This window comes from Pinus tabuliformis, chromosome 6, assembly GCF_031772625.1.
Source record: "Pinus tabuliformis cultivar Carrire ecotype Pingquan chromosome 6, CPIR1, whole genome shotgun sequence".
In the NCBI taxonomy this organism is placed as follows: Eukaryota; Viridiplantae; Streptophyta; class Pinopsida; order Pinales; family Pinaceae; genus Pinus; species Pinus tabuliformis.
In genome coordinates this window covers 298,911,415-298,931,006 of record NC_142292.1, presented here as the reverse complement: position 1 = coordinate 298,931,006, position 19,592 = coordinate 298,911,415, and positions in this window count along the sequence as shown.

Below are 19,592 nucleotides of genomic sequence, written 5' to 3'. Positions count from 1 at the left end.
TATCTAATCCTACCTTCGAAACTTCACCTCTTATACCTTGACTTCATCTTCCCATCTTAAGTGGATCTCAAGCCTAAATTGGTAAACGGATAAGAATTCCTAAATTACCATCCCTCTTCTATAAATTTATTGCCATATATAAAATCAGGGTTGGCTTTTGGAGACTGATCATGTGCTCATGTTGTTGCCTTAAATCTAAGAGAGTCATCATATTCATTCATTAGGGTGACATTGAGGTGTGTTTTGTGACAAGGAAGGACAAGTCAACTTGGGGAGATCTCTACAAGATCAGCTACTATTCTTGGTTGTAAACTCTCTCCTATATGTATTAATACAAAGAGTATATTGTTTTCCTATATGTGTTATGTTACATTTATATTCATGTATTTCAATGCTTTGTTGATCCATTGAATAGAGTAACTTAATTATGCTACATAGATGTTGTGGATCTTTGGCTTGTTATGATTGTATGTGTAGGTTCTAAGTATAGCAATCAAAGCTATGATTGGAGCTTACAAGCTAGGAGGAAAGTAAAGCTTGCGACAGAATCCAATTAAGCCTCTTTCCATTCTTCAATTTCTCTAATGTCAAATTTATATTCTTTGTTTTATGTTGTTCTAGACCAATCCACTAGGTCTAGGGAAGCTATTTTTTCTGCAATCATAAATTATGCATAACACCACCCTTAGTCCACAATAACTTAAATTATTAGGGGAGGAGGAACAAAGATAATATATGGAAGTTTGAGCTCATGGAGGTTCATGCTAGGAAGAAGGAAAGAAAGTCATTAAGGGGCTAGAGAGTAATGAGGAAAAATTGTCTCTAAATGACAATGTTGAGCAATTAAAAGACAAAATCCTTCCAATGTTGATGGAAACATAGAAAAATCATTGAATACTTTGATACACTAGAGCAGTTAAACAAAATATTAATTCCCCATTAATGATGAGAGGAAGAAAAACTAAAAAAAATTATGAGATAGATCAGCCAAACAAATTAAAGCATTGGCACTTATTTTTTACTAACCAAAATTTAACAACCATGTCTTAGACTTGTGATATTAATTTGTAAATATATAACCACACCCCAATAATTTAATATCAAAATTTTACAATACCTATTTCATTTGCCTTACAAAAATGTGAATGGTTAAGTTAAATATACCTAAACGTTCAACATTTTGAAATTACTTTTATGATATAAATACCTATTTACATTATAAAACAATTTTATAACATAAATACCTTAAAAAAATCTAAATTAATTGAAAGATAAAACTTACAACAATATATAAGCTTAAATAGACAAACATCTTTAAAAAAAAATGACAAAAAAATTAACACCTCGATGATTAATTCATGATATTACAAGGTTAACAGTGTCTTTCACATCCATTACTTACCAAACATATATACAATTGCATGCACAATGTGGTACCCTATGGTGTGGAATAGAATAAAGAGATATGTGGCGTGGAATATTAGGTACCTAGGGATAGATTTGGATGTATGAAATTGAGTATTGAATGCTCTAGGTTGTGAGGTGTTTCTCATCCCTTCAAATGTATGATAATTTGAAGCAAAGAATGTGATGTGAAGTCTGTAATTTTAATTTGAAAACTTATTTATACTTAAAAGCTTCACACGGATTTTGGAAACATAATCTTTAATAAAAAAATCTTTGTACACATTCAAGGAAATAAAATGATGCACTCACATCACATCATGCAAGCGAGATGCATCATAGGGAAAAAAATGGATGCACTCATACATATCATCATGTAATTTTCTTTTCTTCAGGATTGAGTTTTAACCATTTGAATTTTATAATTACATCGGAGTTTTAATTATAAAATTAAGGCTAATGTTAAGTTTATTTAATTTATGAAGATGTCAAGAAAGGAGGGAAAAGATTAGATGGCGCCGCTAGGGTTTGATCCAGGAACCCTAGGCCTAGGGTCTAGCTGAAGCAGATGGCGCAGAGAGGACAGAGAGAGTACAGGCTACGGGCTAGCTGGCATCTCCATCAAGGACGGCAAAGGCAGGTTTCGGCAGTTAGTGACAGCTGGGAGCAGGTTGGAAAGTGGTCTCTACGACAGCGACAAACGGAGTTTTCCCTGCCCTGCAGCTGCTCTTCCGGTTTCCTGAACACGACGGTTTGGTCACGGTTTCAATCTCGTGAAGGTCTTCAAACTTGGTGGTATTACCCTGAAACGGCACCCGGTGGCGGTTTTGGACAGTTTCCTCTTCGGGCTTCGAGCGTAGGTCGGTTACAGTTTTTTACGGAGCGTTTTTAACCATGGTAAATTCAAATGACGCGGTTGCACTGGACCCGGCTCCTGAAGATATTCTCACTGTTTGGGGCAAGGAAGTCACGGAGAAGAGTATTAATGAAATTATTGGGCAACCGAACAGTTTCCCTGGTGTGTTTTTTCCGGCAGGTGTCTCGTGGCGGCATAACCCGGTGAAGGGGCTTCTGGAAGAGAGCTTGGAACTCTCAAGCAGCTATGGGGGTGGAGGAAGACTCACGGAGCCTTTAAGCCCTCACCATTACCTCGGCATACAGAAGGAGAAGGTCAGCACCTCCCCCGTTGGTAAGTCCTCCTCTCCGTCAAAAAAATTTGTTTCATCGGGCGGTCTCGAGGATATAATCAACTCGCCCCAACTTCATGGAGTATGGAGATCGGTGGGTGGCGTTCAGAGTGTGGGGAAAGTTGGGGGAGAACAGCCCTCCCTGGAGAATGTAAAAAGAAATCTGATTTCGAAGGACCGTCTGCCGGGTCTTCTTGAAAGGGATGAGGGTAATGCAGGTCAGTTCCATTCTATGCATGAGGGGGTCTTCTCAAACCATAAGCAGTGCGAAAATTCTTTGCATGAGGGACACTCGGCCCTAGGAGAAGCGGGCAGTCCTGTGGAGGGTCTGGTTGATTCCTCACTGGCCAATGAATTCCAAAACCCTAAGGACAAGGGGAAAACCTTAGGGCAGGAGGAAGGTGATCTACCTTCGCCTACTGTCGGAAAGAGCCCGGAGCCGGCAACCGAGAAAATAGAGGATAAGAGAAAGAAGGCGAAAGCGTGGAAAAGGAAGCGGGTTTCAAATCTGGTTTTGGGCATGGATGTCCAGGTCGAAGAAGCTTTGGAGGTTGCCGAGTGCACTCTTGTGGGCAGAGCAAGAGGGAGGTACGTATCTGGAAAATTCCTAAGACAATGCGCTGAGAGCCAATGGTTGGAGACCCCAGCAAAGTCTTTCAGAACGGATACACTGCTTAAAGGATGGTTCAGGGTGAAATTCGATTCTAAGGAAGCCATGGAATGGGTGGAAGCTCGGAATTGGGCGTTCGGGAGCAGACCGGTCTTTTTCAAACGCTGGACCCCCATGTTTGATGCAGCAAAGGAGAAAGTTGATGAAATTCCTGTTTGGGTTCGGGCCCCAAATCTCCCGCCACATTTATGGGTGGACTCAGTCTTCAAATCGATAGGGAATCATTTGGGTACTTTTCTGGATGTGGATAGATCCTATCTCCATACTTTTGAAAGAGGAGTTGCAAGGATCCTGGTTAGACTCAATCCCTCCGAAGGACTAGTGGAATCTTTTCCTCTGCAATACAAGGAGTATGTCTATGAACAATTACTGGATTATGAACTCTTTCCTTTCAGATGTCATGTTTGCCATGAATACGGGCATTTAGCGAGGGACTGCCCTTTGGGGAAAAGAAGAAGGGGATTTCATCAGAAGGAGGAGGAATGGGAGGACTTGCTGGGATCACCCAAATCCCAAAAGAAAAATGAGGAAGTCCCTGAGGAGAATCTCCAGTTCGAAGTTCCCTCCTCACAAGGGGAAGAGGATGTGCAGCAGAAGGAGGAGTGCCTCAACCATCGACCGGATGATCAATCAGGTCAGGAGACCCCTGCGGCTGAGAAGGCTGGTCCTTTGGAGGATCCAGCTCCCGGTATGCAGCCCCCTTCTTTTTTGTCCCCTGTTAATTATGTTTCGTGCAATGATGATTATGTGGCAACCTCTTTTAAGTTAAAAAACTCAGAAGATCTCTCACATAACATAGAGTGTCTGTCGGAAGACATCCCGTCCTTAAATCTGAACAGTGAGGTGTTTCCAAAGAATAATATGGGAAAGGGTTGTCCTTCTGTCTCTCGTACCTATAACCTAAGGTCCCTCCATAAGCCCTCTCCTCTCACCAATGATTTTCAGGAATCTGTGGGTGGTCTAAGTCCTGAGTCTTCTAGGGGTCCTTCAAAGAAAGGTAGAGGTAGAAAATCTTTGTTATCAAAGACTCAAGTCAAGGCAAAGTTTGATGTGGCTGATGGGAAGCAAATGACGATTCCTGGGGCGCTTAGAGCAGCGAAAACCCCTGAGGCGGTTCTTAAATGATCTGTATGTCCTGGAATTGTAGGGGTTTAGCTAGTAAGCCCAAAAAACTAGCACTGAAAGACCTCATTTCTCGTCATCATCCGGATGTTGTTTTTCTTCAGGAAACCTTGGGTAAGGGAATCGATGTTGAATCTTCTATGTGTTCCCTCTTACCGGGTTGGTCCTTTACTGCTCTCGACGCTGCTGGTCATTCTAGAGGCCTTGCTATAGGTTTCAAAACCGGGAGGTTAAAGATCCAAAGCATTTGGGGCTCGGATCATGTTTTGGGTTTGGAGGCTCTATCGTCTGAGTTTGACCAGCCACTGCTGCTTATTAACATCTATGGTCCTTGCCAGGGTAGAGTTTCTTTTTGGAATAATTTTTTGGCAAAAGAGATCCTAAGGAACAAAAATTTGGTGATTGGGGGGGATTTAAATTTCTCCTTGGGACTGGCGGAAGCTTGGGGACCATCCGTGAGGGAAGATCCATTATCAGATTTCTTCTCAAAGGCCCTTCAGAGTGCAAAGCTGATTGATGTAAATATTATAAAGACAAAGCCGACTTGGAGGAACAGAAGAACGGGCGAAGATAGAGTAGCTAAGAGGTTGGATCGTTTCCTCATCAATGAAACGATGGCGACTTTTATCCCTTTATTCCGTCAATGGGTGGGTGAGGGGGGAAACTCGGATCACTTTCCAATCTACCTCGAACTCACTAAGCCCCCTGCAAAGCCGGCTTCCCCTTTCAAATTTAATGCCTCCTGGCTTCAGGAGGAGTCTTACCAACAACTGTTCAAAAGCACCTGGAGACATTTGGGGCCGAATTCTCAGGTCAACAAAGGAGGTCATTTTATGGAAAATCTGAAGAGACTTAAGAGAGCAACCATTGATTGGGCTGCTGAGAGAAGAAGGAAACAGAATGAGGAGCTGGTAAAGATTGAGGAGGCTATTGGGGTTCTTGAAGACCCTGATTCAGATGCCTATGCGTCCCAGGAAACAAAAGAGAAAATTCTGTCTTTAGAAAAAGGTAAAGCAAAGATTTTGTTGGAGAAAGAAGAGGAGTGGAGGCTGAAAAGTAGGGCCATTTGGCTAAAAGCAGGGGATGAAAATACAAAGTTTTTTCATAATTATGCAAGAGGGCGAAAAATAGCAAACACCATTTGGAAGATGAGAGACCCAGATGGAAGGGAAGTGTCCTATTTTGAAGCAATTTCTTCTTTAGGGAAGAATCATTTTCAAGCCCTCTTTTCAAATCCAGGGGGGATCTCCTTGGCGGAAATTATTAGAACAGCTCAAGCATTTCCAAGGATGGTGGATGAAGAAGATGCAGAGCTTCTCTTTAGGGAAGTGGACAAGGAGGAAGTCGAGCGTATTATAAAGACAATGCCTAAGGATAAAAGCCCGGGACCGGATGGCTGGACGATAGAACTTTTCACTCATTTTTTTGATATTATTGGTGATGAGCTTACCGAGGTGGTGGAGGAGTCTAGAATGAAAGGAGAAATCTTCAGCTCTTTCAATTCCACCTTCATAGCACTTATTCCAAAAAATGAGAACCCCTCCTCTTTTGAAGACTTCAGGCCTATCTCCCTCTGCAATACTATTTATAAGATTATTGCAAAGATCATTGCAGTACGCCTGAAGCCCTATCTATCTGAGTATATCTCAAGTGAACAGTTCGGGTTCCTGGATGGTCGGCAAATTCACGAAGCAATTGGAGTTGCACAGGAAACCATCCACAGTATCAGACAAGCAAAGAAGAAAGGGGCTGTTCTAAAAATTGACCTGTCCAAGGCCTATGACAGGATTGACTGGTCGTATTTAAGATTACTTCTGACCCACCTGGGGTTCAAAGTAGAGTTTATAAATTGGATTATGGGGTGTATTTCAAATGTCAATTTTGCGGTCCTGATAAATGGGGCGGCCTCCCAGTTTTTCAAAAGCCAGCGAGGTCTGAGACAAGGGTGCCCGTTGTCTTCTCTGCTCTTTCTCCTGGCTGCAGAGGGGTTGAGCAGACTGATCTTAAAAGCAAAACAGGCGGGCTTGTTTACAGGTTTGGAGGTTGCTGTAAATTTATTCATTTCTCACCTATTGTTTGTTGATGATATTTTGTTATTCTTAAATGGGAACCTAGATGAGGTAAAAGTTCTTAAAGATATTATTGACCTATTTCTGAAAGCCACGGGACTTCAAGTTAATCACAGAAAATCTCATTACATTTTGGAGGGCTTCAATAGACATGAGGTAAGTGCAATTACTTCCATCATGCCATTTGAAACCTGTCCGATGGATGAGCCTTTCAAATACCTGGGGTTTTGGCTGAAACCATCATCTTATCACAAACAAGATTGGTTCTGGTTAGTGACTAAGATTGAACAGAGGATTTCGCATTGGAGCTATAAGTGGCTCTCTCGAGCCGGCAGACTGACTTTGGTCAATTCAGTCCTTCAAGCCATCCCTGTGTTCTGGGCAGCTCTGACATGGATTCCCAGAGGAATTATTCATAAAATCAGGCAGATTTGTAGCAGATTTTTGTGGTCAGGCTCAAAGGAAAATGCTGTGCTCCCCTGGGTCGCCTGGGACAAGATTGCTAGACCGAAGGAGTGGGGAGGATGGGGAGTAAAACAGCTGGTGGATTTCTGCCAATCCTTGGCGGCAAAATCAGGTTGGCGAATTGTTGTAGCTGAAAACCTCTGGACCAGGGTTGTTAAAAGGAAATATATTGATCCAACCCCATTGGAAGACTGGATAAGGAGCCCAAACAAAAAAGGGAGAAATTGCTCGGTCATTTGGAAGGCAACAGTGGACGCCTTTAAAATCATTGAACAAGGATTAGCTTGGCAGGTGGGGAATGGTGAATGTGTGCGAATTGGAAAGGACCCTTGGGTGGGGTGTAATGAATTATTTGCTCTTTCTCCTGGGTTGCTGGAACACCTAGCCTCTAAAGGAATCAATCAGCTTTCTCAGATTGCAAACCCGGGATTATCTTCAATTTGGGGACAGGGATGGAAATCAGCTGAAGACTTGGATCTGGATTTTCGTTGGCAAGAAGAATGGAATGCTTTCATCCAAGAACTTAAACGATCGAATGTCAGATTAAAGGATGTTCATGATTCACTGGTCTGGGCTCATGCAGAAACAGGCCGTTACTCTCCAAAGGCCGGATATGGTTTTTTGATGAGTAGAAAAGGGTGGGAACCCCGGTTTGGTGGGCAAAGCCCCTCTTCAAATTAAAATGTCCTAAAAAAGCCAGATTATTTCTTTGGTGTGCGCTAAAAAATAAAATTCCCACTTGGGACATTCTACAAGCCCGTTTCCAATTGGGGCCAAGCAGATGTCCCCTTTGTAAGGAAGCCTCAGAATCGATTCACCATCTTTTTGTCAGGTGTCCTTTCTCCAGGGCAGTTTGGGAGGAGATTTTCAAACTTCTGAAATTCTCAGGGAGATGGGAAGGGGATACTTTATCTGCTGCTTGGGATTACTGGTGGGATCACTACCCCGATAAAAATTTGAGAAATCTTCCGCCCATTGTTTGTTGGGGTATTTGGATCTCCCGAAATGGATGCATTTTCAACGAGAAGCTCACCCCTGCACATGTTATTGCTCTTCAAGCATCAGCTATTTATGCTAGTCTCCCTGAACCTGAGGCCTCTACTTCTTCAAACAGGCGGGCAGATTTTAATATCAGAGAGGGCATCCCCTATGCTTTTTTTGACGGAGCTGCCCAAAATAATGTCACTGGGGCCGGAATCATTATACATCTCTCTCCTTCACATTCCTTAAAAGCCTCTGTAGGACTTGGGTCGGGCACAAACAATTTCGCAGAATTATCTGCCTTAAAACTTCTCCTGTGCTGGCTCATCCATAGAAACATCCTCACTGTTCAGATTTTTGGCGACTCGGCAAATGTGATTCATTGGGTCAATGAGAAATTTATATGCAGAAATTATATGCTGTTCCCCCTACTGGAAGAAGTAAAAAGTTTAAAGTCTCATTTCAATAACTTCTCCATTGCTCATATCTACAGGGAAAATAATGAAGAAGCCGACCGGTATTCTAAAACAGGTCTGCAGCAAGTTCTGGGAGTTTGGAGGATAACGGAGCAATCTCAGGACCTGATCCGTGTGTCGGATCACCCACCTTTTCCTTAGTCTTTTTGTATTCCATACATCTTTGTGATGTTTCGTTTATAGATGATACTGTGTTTTGGACCGACTGTTTGGTTCAAAGTTTCGGCTTTAAGTTTTTTTAAAACTCATAGTTTTTTTGTATTGGGCTGTTTTCCCGTAAAAAAGGAGGCCCAAGATCTCTAGTGGACGTTTCTGAACTTCTATTTTTGATATGGCCGTTTCAGGCTGAAATCTAGGAGGACTCAAAAAGTCCTTTGGTCAAGAAAGACATGGACAACTATGATAACTCAACAGAGATAAATTTCTCTGTGGACCTTGCAAACAGAGGCTGAATGTTAACGCATTCCTTTCTGTAGCTTTTTTATTACTTCATTAATAGAAAAGCGTGGTATTTTTTCCTTGGAAAAAAAAGTTTATTTAATTTATATATTATGTTTTTAATAATATTTTTTTTTTCACTTTTACTAGGTAACATATTTATCTATATCATATCTAATCTCATCATAGGGTGACATGTCCACCTAAATGCATATCTTCATTATAGGGTGACATATCTATCTATATGTATAATAGGGTGACATAGCCATCCATATGCATATCTAATCTCATCATAGGCTTGATTATGAATAACATCTTTGGTATGAAATGTCTTTTCATTTCTTGCTAGCCAAATTGCCCATATGAATATGCAAGGAAATTATTTAAGTCATTCTTGCAACATTCAGGTAATGTCTTTGTTTCTCATTTACCTTGACCGTCAACTGATTTCAATTCCTCCTATCATAGTTCATTTATGAATGGATGATGCTGAACAAAAAGAATGACGAGAAAATTAATATTCTTCCTAAACCCTTATTTTTTGGTTCGTAATAGCATGTATTTGAATCATTGGATGCATCGCTTCAACTAAGAAGAGGAAATTACCAAGATGGTCCAATTGTCGGTTCACCTCTTACACTTATTACATTTTTCGGAGATGACCTAACCTTCCAAAGAATAGGAAATAACATTCAAAAATTTATGGAGAGAGAAATCCCAAAGGCTTGTCAATACTCTTATGTTCAAATTTATGTAAAATTTGATCCAAAAAAAGGGATTTTATAAGCTATATAACCAAACCTAAATGGTTTCTAGTTTCAATGTAGCAACTAGAAAACAAGCAACTCCCTTTCAAATGCAAATTTGTTTGTTACTAGTGTGGCCATTTCAATGGACACTACAAGAAAAGCTCAATCTCCTAGATTTTGTCAATAAACAAATTAAATTTGGAAACCATGTCTAGATTAAAGTGCATAAAACCTTCATCATAACACTCTCAAGCCAAATTTTCTACTCCACCCTTAATCCATAATAGTTTTAAATTTTAAGAAATAAAGAAAAAAAATAAAAACAAAAAATTTAAATCCCTAAAAGTTTATGTTTAGAAAAAATAAAAATAACTCTTTGAATCAAAGAAAAATAAATAAATAAATAAAACAAAAAACATATAAATAATCGTGTCAAATTGCTAAATTAAGAAATCCTTGTAAAAGCCATTAATACCATAAAAAAAAGTCCTTAAATAATTTCACATAAATAAATTAAACAAATTATTAATTTTCCATAAATAATGAAAAGTAAAAAATACTAAAAATACCCTAATTCAAATTATATATATTTTATTTATGTTATCAATTTGTCCAATATATATTTTATTTATGTTATCAATTTGTCCAATAAAGTCATATTAGGGTGGTACCAGGAAACCCAATAATATATAAAATTAGAGCATTTAAGGTAAGGTAAATTTCAAACCATCTATCACCTTTACTCAAAAAAAAAAGTGAGATATTAGGGAATAAAAATATTATTTCAGAAGGCAAAAAAGTGAATACTTCCAGTAAAAAAAAAAAAAAAAAAAAAAATAAATCATTTTTTCCCATTGTATACGTTTTTTAATTGTATATGAAAAACGTATACAATGAAAAAAAAACTACAGTATGATTGAAAACTACAGCATGATGGACACGTTTTTTAATTGTATATGAAAAACGTATACAATGAAAAAAAAACTACAGTATGATTGAAAACTACAGCATGATGGACGGCCGTCCATCATGCTGTAGTTTTCAATCATACTGTAGTTTTTTTTTCATTGTATACGTTTTTCATATACAATTAAAAAACGTATACAATGGGAAAAAATGATTTATTTATTTTTTTTTTTTTTTACTGGAAGTATTCACTTTTTTGCCTTCTGAAATAATATTTTTATTCCCTAATATCTCACTTTTTTTTTTGAGTAAAGGTGATAGATGGTTTGAAATTTACCTTACCTTAAATGCTCTAATTTTATATATTATTGGGTTTCCTGGTACCACCCTAATATGACTTTTTTATATATTTTATTTATGTTATCAATTTGTCCAATAGTTATCAACCAACCTTAACAATAAAAAAAAAAGTGAAGTTTTAAAAGCAAATGTTTGTCTTCCCAACTTAACAACCTCATCTTTGACCAATTGTAAAGTTATGACCACAACTCCATAATCTTCTAATACAAATAATTACTATTAATAAAAATAAATTTAAAAATGAAACCGTGGGTGACCCTACCCGATACCATGTGGTGCCCTTGTTTTATTTTTTTATGATGTTTGTATCGTGTTTTGAACTTTTCCTTTGCCAAGGCGACTTTCTCATGCGACTTTGTTCCCTATGTGTTTCTGAATCTAAGAAAATTCATAATGCATATCCATAACATGAAAAAGACAATGTTCTTTGCAACATAACATGTACTTTTATTTTGGATTTTTTTAATATTAGATTTTTATCCTTTTTTAATGATTTATGAGAATCTTTTAGGTTTATTATTTTTTATTTAAAATTTGAAAGATATTGGTGGGTGTCTGTTTATATATATACTTTTATAAGTTATTTATGAAATATTTTAATATAAATTTTTTTATGTGTAATTGTATGTTCATCTATTACTTTAAAGTGACTCATTACTATAATCTTTATGGGAAATGGACCTTGTTCATTGGTGAAAAACTAATTTCTCCTTATTAATAAATATAACTCTTTTGAACTATGATAGAGAGATATTTTTACATACCTAATCTTTTATATTTTATTATTTAGTAGCTAATTAATTCCAATATTAATGTTGCATGGGAAAGCCCCTATGCCATATATGACATGACTTGCAAATAAAACATAGTAGTGTACCATATCAAATATAAAGATATAAAAAAGTTGTATAAGAACATTGTGGGTGTGATAGGATCCTCATTATTAGTACCTTGGTTAGAGCCCTTTGAGGCCCATAAGGTAGAGTTAGTCATCACTAGTCACTAAGGCTCAATATATCTTTACAAACTCCACTAGAGTATGTGTTATATCTCCCAGAGACAACCTTGGATTTCTTCAAGACCAGTGCCTGGGCACATCTAAAATGGTGTGTCTCAAATGATTTACAGGAAACTGGAGACAACACTTATGATCTATAGATACATATGTACATAGGAAATAGGTTGGTTCATTAATCCAAAGAAATGAAACATAGATTTCTGATACTTCTTCACTAGTTCAGATCTCAGAAATAAGCCTAAAAATAGTGGAGGCCAAGAGCTTCAAGGTCTTACAACTTAATAATCTTTTGCAGAGTGGGTGAGTGAGGATAAGAGAGAAGAGTAACCCATCACATAGAGCATAAGGCTTCAAGAATTCTATATTCAACACACAAAGCTTGGGGTAGTAAGGATTTCTATGCTTATTTGGGTTACAAGTAGAAATAATGAATGAAGGGCGAATTAAAATCTATGATTCATGTGCTGCAGATTTAAAGATATAATCTCAAATGTCCTCACAGGCATATACATAAACAATGTTCAAACAAATGAATCTGTGAAACAACTATAGGCATTTGCATTAACATATAGATACTAATGAATCTGTGAGGGAGCTTAAAACACATCTAGCAACAATAATTACATGAATTCAGGGAAGAAGCATGAACATAAAATGAGTTAGACAAAGGGGAACACATACTATAATCCTTTGAAGAGGGAATCACCATTATTTCCTTGATATTCTGAAAAGATTTGTATTGCAAAGGAAATACAGTCTAAAATTATAACATGCAGTGTTTTCTCTAGAATTTATGAACCTGAACTAAGTCTTTCTTTCCCCTATTTATCTGGAGAGGGGAGCAAGAAGCTACATTACAACAAAAATATCTATCTCCCTACTTAGTTGTCAGGTCGACTAGCTGTATTAGTCATGAATGGCTCTGTGGCCCAAAAAGATATTATAGAAATAAATGCCCCATTTGAAGGAAGGCATGTTACAGGACAAAAATAAGTAAATAATTGGACATAATAATAAATGAAAGTCCCTGTGCCCATCTTGTGATCATATCGACCTCAGGCTGTAATTTATTCGCAGTATGGCCCCTTGTGCTGCTCAGCCGACTCCCATCACTTATGCTTTTACTGTGAGGGTACCTTGTTTTGTGAAATGGGGGGTTGGGCCACCTATAAGTGCTTGGTGTTGTAGTCCTATTCTGTGTAGAGGGACAAGGCTCCATACTGAGCCATTAACCTTCCTGAGTCCCCGATACCTCTCTATTGCTTCGCCATGCTGCATTAAAGTCCTTAACTGCTAGCTTATCTGCCCATTAAAACTCTATACTTCACTTTCAGTGCATTGATGTAGTAGGTGAGATGCATTCCATGGAAACATTATAGTCACGCAGGCATAGGCCGTTTTCTCAGAAACAAGTGAAGACAAGCATTTTTCGAATTTCCCTTTAGCCCCCCTTGTTGTAGCCCTTTGTGTGACTTTCCTCATATGACCAAGAGCTGGGACTAGGGGTTGAGCCATTAGGTGCTAAGGCCTTTGGACCCATGTTTAGAGGCCTTTTCCTTTGTTATTGATTTTTCCCGCATATTGGCGTTGAATGCAATTTTCGTTAAGATTTCCCCCTAGACAACTGCGATTGCCGATACGCGGGATTGGGCCCACCAAAAGGTATTGCAGTCGCAACCACGGAGAGGGGGGGAATCTTTGTCCTTTTCTTTGGAGAAGGTCGACAGTCTAGACACAATATATTTATAGAACTTTTGGTAATAGTTTATCACATTCGAAGAGGAGTCCTGCGAATCACAATCGCATTGTTCCAATGTCTTAAGATTTTTCTTTCTCCATAGCATGGGCCGATAGTCTAGACGCGAGATCCTTATAGACCATGACATAACATTTTATTGCATCTGGGAGATTTCCCACATATGATAGTCATTGGCTACATTGTCTTTAGCTTTTCCCCTCAACTACTACGATCGTCGATCTGCGGGGTGACGTCATTGTTTCCACGTATCACCCTATGAGTGGTGACACGTGGTACCCGGAAATGGTCCCATGTCACCCCCGAAAACACTGAAACTAGGTGACATGTTTCCTTTGCGACATCATCGACTGTACTGCCACATCACTGTTGATGTTAGCTGCCTTGTCAGCTTCGAAGACCAATCACATGTCGCTACGTGGCCCCCTGGAGGAGAGAGAAAAAGACATGCCTGACGATACAACACTTTATCGCAAATCGGCCCCCGCGCAGTCTTTGGAGTTCAAAACAACCCCAATCCACCGACCACCGAACATCAATAATGTCGTATTATCATACTGCCACATGGAGGAGAGAGAAGGGGGGAAGCCTGCTCCTATTTTTCTCTGATTTCCTTTGTATTTGGTTTTCTCAGCCCGTTGGCAATGCACCACTTTATAGCACCATCGACGGTTTGCAGGGATTTTTAAATTGAAACCCCGTCGATCGTTGATGCCAGGTGGAGGAGAAAGAAGGAGGGTGATCTGCCCTGGTTTCACAGGCATTTCCTTCGTTAAAGTGTTTTAGCCCTCCCCTAGAGATACACCGTTATATCGCAAATCAACCCCTGCAAAATCGTGTGAACCGTTGATAATCCTTAAGCATGTGCCATGGGACCCTGTAGATAGCTGATCGTAGATACGCTGTGCCCTCACTCACCAACCGTTGATATGTGATATTGGCAATTGGCAGATTGTTATTTCACACTCTGTCAGTGCTCCATACCTATCTGAACACCAATATGTGATATAAGATGAGCCTCCCAGGTCCCGATTGCGATTTTTCTCCATACTTAGCCATTTTCCTTGTTTTTTGAGTCTTTCAAAGGAATTCTTCAATAGGCTCTAACTTTTGATCGAAGAACCCATTTTTGGACTTTTATATACCACCGGAAAACTTATTCCAAGCACTACGCAATGGGGAGGTGTTATGTGGAATTTTGCATCTACAGATAAACACAATTTCCCTAGGTGGGTAGCTACACCTAGAAAAATAGATTTAAAGCACTTAACCTTTTTCTATAGAAGATAAATAAGACAAGGGACCTACTTGTTATCTTTTGCTTCCCTTTGTCTCCTTTGTTTGATTCCCGCCGTTCCTTATTGAACTTAATCTGCTCAACAAGTACCTGCAATCATAAATAGAGGACAAAAACCAATCAAATAAAGATATCTATCTACTATAAGCAAATGGAATCGAAAGAATTTACACATATAATCATCACACATAAAGAAAAGAACATGGGAAAAGGTGTAAACAACTTTATTAAGTAGAAGGAAGAATTACAACCATGAAGTCCGATCCATTGTCACTCTTCCAGCTTGGGTTCCAACCAACATCACATCAAAAGAACAACACTTCGGTAGCATAACAACAATTTCTTACAATCTCAAACCTCACACCAACAGTATCTCCTTACAAATTCCTAAATTCCAGCCCCTGAACACTTAAATGAGTGCTCAATTTATAGGGAAATGATGGTGGTTTGGTCATAAATGAGGGTATTGAACGGCCTTCCAAACTTAGAGTTAGTTTCCATGGAGGAAGGGATGAGAGGATAAGAGGTTACTTAACTCATTCCCTATCCAATTTCCAGCTCATAAGAGATGATAAGTGTGGGAATCTTCTAGATGGCTCCAAAAGATAAGAATATTCCCAAAAACTATGATGATTTCGCTCAATCTCGCCCAGTGTAGGTCAAAGTGAGCCTAAGTGCTCTAGAAAGCACCCTGACATGGGATTACCTACACTAAAGCACACTTACCCCTGACCAAGGCTGCGCTGGTCCCTCAAGGAGGAATTTATGGAGGGCTTCAGGCCAAGAAAATCTCAGGGAAGGAGGCATTCAAAGTGTTGACTTGTCTAGGGAATGTAGCAACTGAATTAGGGTTTGATGAGCCTCAAAAGTACTGATCTGAATGATGGGAGTGATGTGCCCAAATGGATCTGTAACAGCTGCCCCCTAAAGCATGAAGTCGAAAATGTTACTGTCGAGTGATATGCTTTATGATGTGATGAGGAGGTTCCGAAGTGGATGATGACCTACATCGATTACAATACATAATATCATGATATTTTTATTTTTTCTCATCAATTGCTGAGGGAAGGCATACCCATGCTCAGCATATATAATATCATGATATTTTGATTTTTTTCTCACGAATTGTTGAGGGAAGGCATACCCATGCTCAACATATAAACTTTCATTACAAGTACATAGATAGTCATCTACAGATATAGACCCATGATTGGATAACGATCAATGTAAAGCCCATGTACGGATGATTTGGTACATTTCCTGAAATCGTAGCCTGAATGGATGAAACTAGATTTGGGGTCTTCAATCTTGTTCAATCGTTCACTCAAGTACGAGTCTAACTGTGTGAATATGTGATCTGAAGTTGAACATGGGAAGACACCATCTGATTACCAGCCAATGATGTAAGCCCTTAATAGATGCGAGAGAAATCACTGATAATGATAATGATCCTCAAGGTACTGCAGTACATTCTGCATGGTTTGAATGGATGTTTTGATGTCAAACACCATACAAATTCTTTTGATCGAAGGCCAGTGATGTCAACCTATAACCGGAAGTGAGAAACCTGCCATTGATGTATGTAATCTTCAAGGTACTGGAAGGGTATTTCTAAGTCAACTTCTTGGATAATGTACTGATGTCGACAAGAAGCGACTTGTCGCCGGAGGGCTTTCATGTATCCCACATCAGCGACACGAAATGAGTGTAATTATTTTGGAGACGGAATGTGACTGACGACACAAGGTTCAGGAATGGAAATCATGAAAATGAAGGTTTACAAGTATTGCAAAGGATGAATTTTAATTGAGTGACTTATCTTGAACATGTCAGCGACATTGAATGGATTGGCAGCATTGACCCAAAACCAAAGTAATGTATGGTATGATGACCATCAAGCAGATAACCCAACCCAAATAGTCACAGTGATGGAGTGAAAGTGTCATGTTCAAGAACGACCTACTGCCATAAAATGGTTTACCCCTTTTCCCATTTTCCCTAGTCATTGCTGACCAGTACCTCTTTATTTTTTATCAAGCTTGAGGATGATAACATATGCTTGTTGTATAATTCCAACCTTCAAGTGAATCCATCGCTATGTGATGTTTTAATGAGTCTAGCGAAGGTGAAACTCAGTCTTGGCATGATGGACAAGTTTGTCGCTATTTGATGTTTTAACGAGTCTAACGACAATGATAACTCAGTCCTTTTCATGTTTAGAGAGTTTGAAAAGGTAAAAAAAGAAAACTCCACAAGTTCTTTTTCATATATTTGTCTCTCAAGTTCGAAAAGGCATAAAACAATACAAGAGAGAACCTATTGATCATGTTCGATCAACGTGTTCCTTTTTCGTAAATAATCTATCTCAGTCCGGAAAAGGGTTAAACTTATACTGAGTAGATGTTGTTTCCAGTCCATTAATGAGTTGAAAAGGACAAGCGCTTGGCAATATTTTCATATTCCGAGAGTTTAAAAAGAGCTTAAATAGGACTCCATGGGGGTTCCTTTTTCAATGTTTAACAGAGCTCGAAAAAGAGATAAAAGTATGCTCTATGGTCAAGGTACAATTCACAATCGTGCACATCAAATTTTGTAAGTTAGCTGTAAATCTGTTCAAAGTAACACTAAATGGATTAAACATACCTGTTTCATTGGTAAAAATAGGTAAATACTAAAGTTTACTCATTTAATGCTCATGAAATAAACATAAAAACAAGAATTTACCATGTTATTTTCACCATTTGATATTTACCATTCAGTTTGTGCTCTGACCCTGTTTTTTACCTCGATCTTCAACACCTGATTACGAGAGATTCTGCGGATCATTTATCATGTTGTCTAGACTAGGATGAGATCTACCCCTCCTCTTTCTTTTCATGTTATTCTTTTACAATTTAATGCAAGTTTTTAGGGTTTTTAGGGCCCCTCGGGTTAGAAAATTTCGCCTTGGGATCAGTGCAGGCTTCCATGTCAAAAATTGCACTAGGGAGCACCTAGATAGAAGGCTAGCTGCACTGCAGTGCACTGTCTCCTTGCCTGGGTTGCACTGGGCGAGTTTCACAAACTTGTTTCACCAATTTGGCCCAAAATTTCTCCATTTTTTGCATGAAAATGATCCTAACTAAGCTTATGGTTTAATTTCAGGCTTTCATTGGATCAGAATGTTTATTACTTGGCGAGAAAGAGTGCATGAAGAACAAGACATGGTTGCCCTAAATAATCTGGGTATAGTTGAGGCCTTCAAAAACTATGGGTTGCTCAAATACTTCAGGTTGTCCGAAATGAGGCAACAATAAGAACTATTGCAGTTCCTAGTTCATGCATGGGATCCAACAGATCAAGATTTTCACATAAGGGACAAAGTGGTCCCTATTATGATTGATGATGTTTACTTTCTTACAGGGTTGTCGAGATGTGGTGCCCCCATATCTCTTTCAGGTTCTTCCTATGGAGGGGAATCAGTGAGGGACTATGTTCGACAATTCTGTCAGCCAAGTACACAGCCTAGCAAGGACGAAAAGATAATCATCAAAGATATTCATGATTTTCCTTTGAGAACAATCCTTTTCACCATCACAAAGTTGGTAGGCAGTGTGACACTTCATCTGGCGAACAGATCATACATGCAGTATGCACTTGAGTGTCTTGAGCCAACTTTATTCAACTAGTTTGAGGCAGTGCTTTCTTCACTGAAAGAGCAGCTAATAAAGGTAAAGAGTGGTAAGACCAAGAATTTTAGCTATGGATCACTCTTAACTACTTTTACCTTAGAGAGAATTCCATTAATGCAACCCCAGCATGTAACATAGGGTGTAGTTGGTCCTAGAGATCTGCAGATGCAGAGGTAGGTCAAATTGATGGCTAGACATGCTAGTCAATCATCGATTACATTTTCTACTGCATTCTTCAGGTGGCTCGATTGACAACACATTTTCATCAAGGAGCATCCATAAGCAGGGATGGATTTTCGTGGAGATCCAGAGTTGAGACTACCAATGGGTGTTCAATGGGGTGCTATAGGTAAATTGTTTTTTGACAAAATGTTTTTTGATTTTTAATTTTCTACATTTTTTTGTGTTTCGATGTTTCCAAGACTAAACTAAAATCATTCTCATGCATGCAGATGTTGGTATTGTTTGACCTATGAGACACCAACAGGAGACGGGTGGACCAGCGCCGAGAAATGTTGGGAGAGAATTTCTCCAGGATTTGGATTTGGCCGAGACACTAAAAAGAGTTGTAGGATCATGTAGAGGGATTAACCCTTGGTATTCCAGATGTCCAGATCGAGGAGTTACCTATGAGGGTGCAAAGCCATACTATTGGTGTTCATGGCTGTTGGATGCATCTTTTGCGCATGATAGCTCAAGTTGTGACTTGTTATCATGAGCATCACTAGGTCTACTTAGGATGATTTTTGCATGCATTTTGAGTTTTTAGTGTTGTTGGGAAAAGTATCCAATACAGAATGACCCTATCCCACTCTAAGGGTGATAGTTCCTTAGCAACAATCAATGCAAAGCTATCTAAGATTACTTCTTTATGAGATGTAAAAGAGGGGAGAAAGAGATCCACTAACCGATGTCTTTCGCTAATGGTTGATCCAATCTTCTCTCCTTGCTGCTTGCCCCCAGCTCCTTGCTCTTTCACTGGCCCAGCTACACCAAGATCCTGCAAAATGGCAAGAGAGGGAA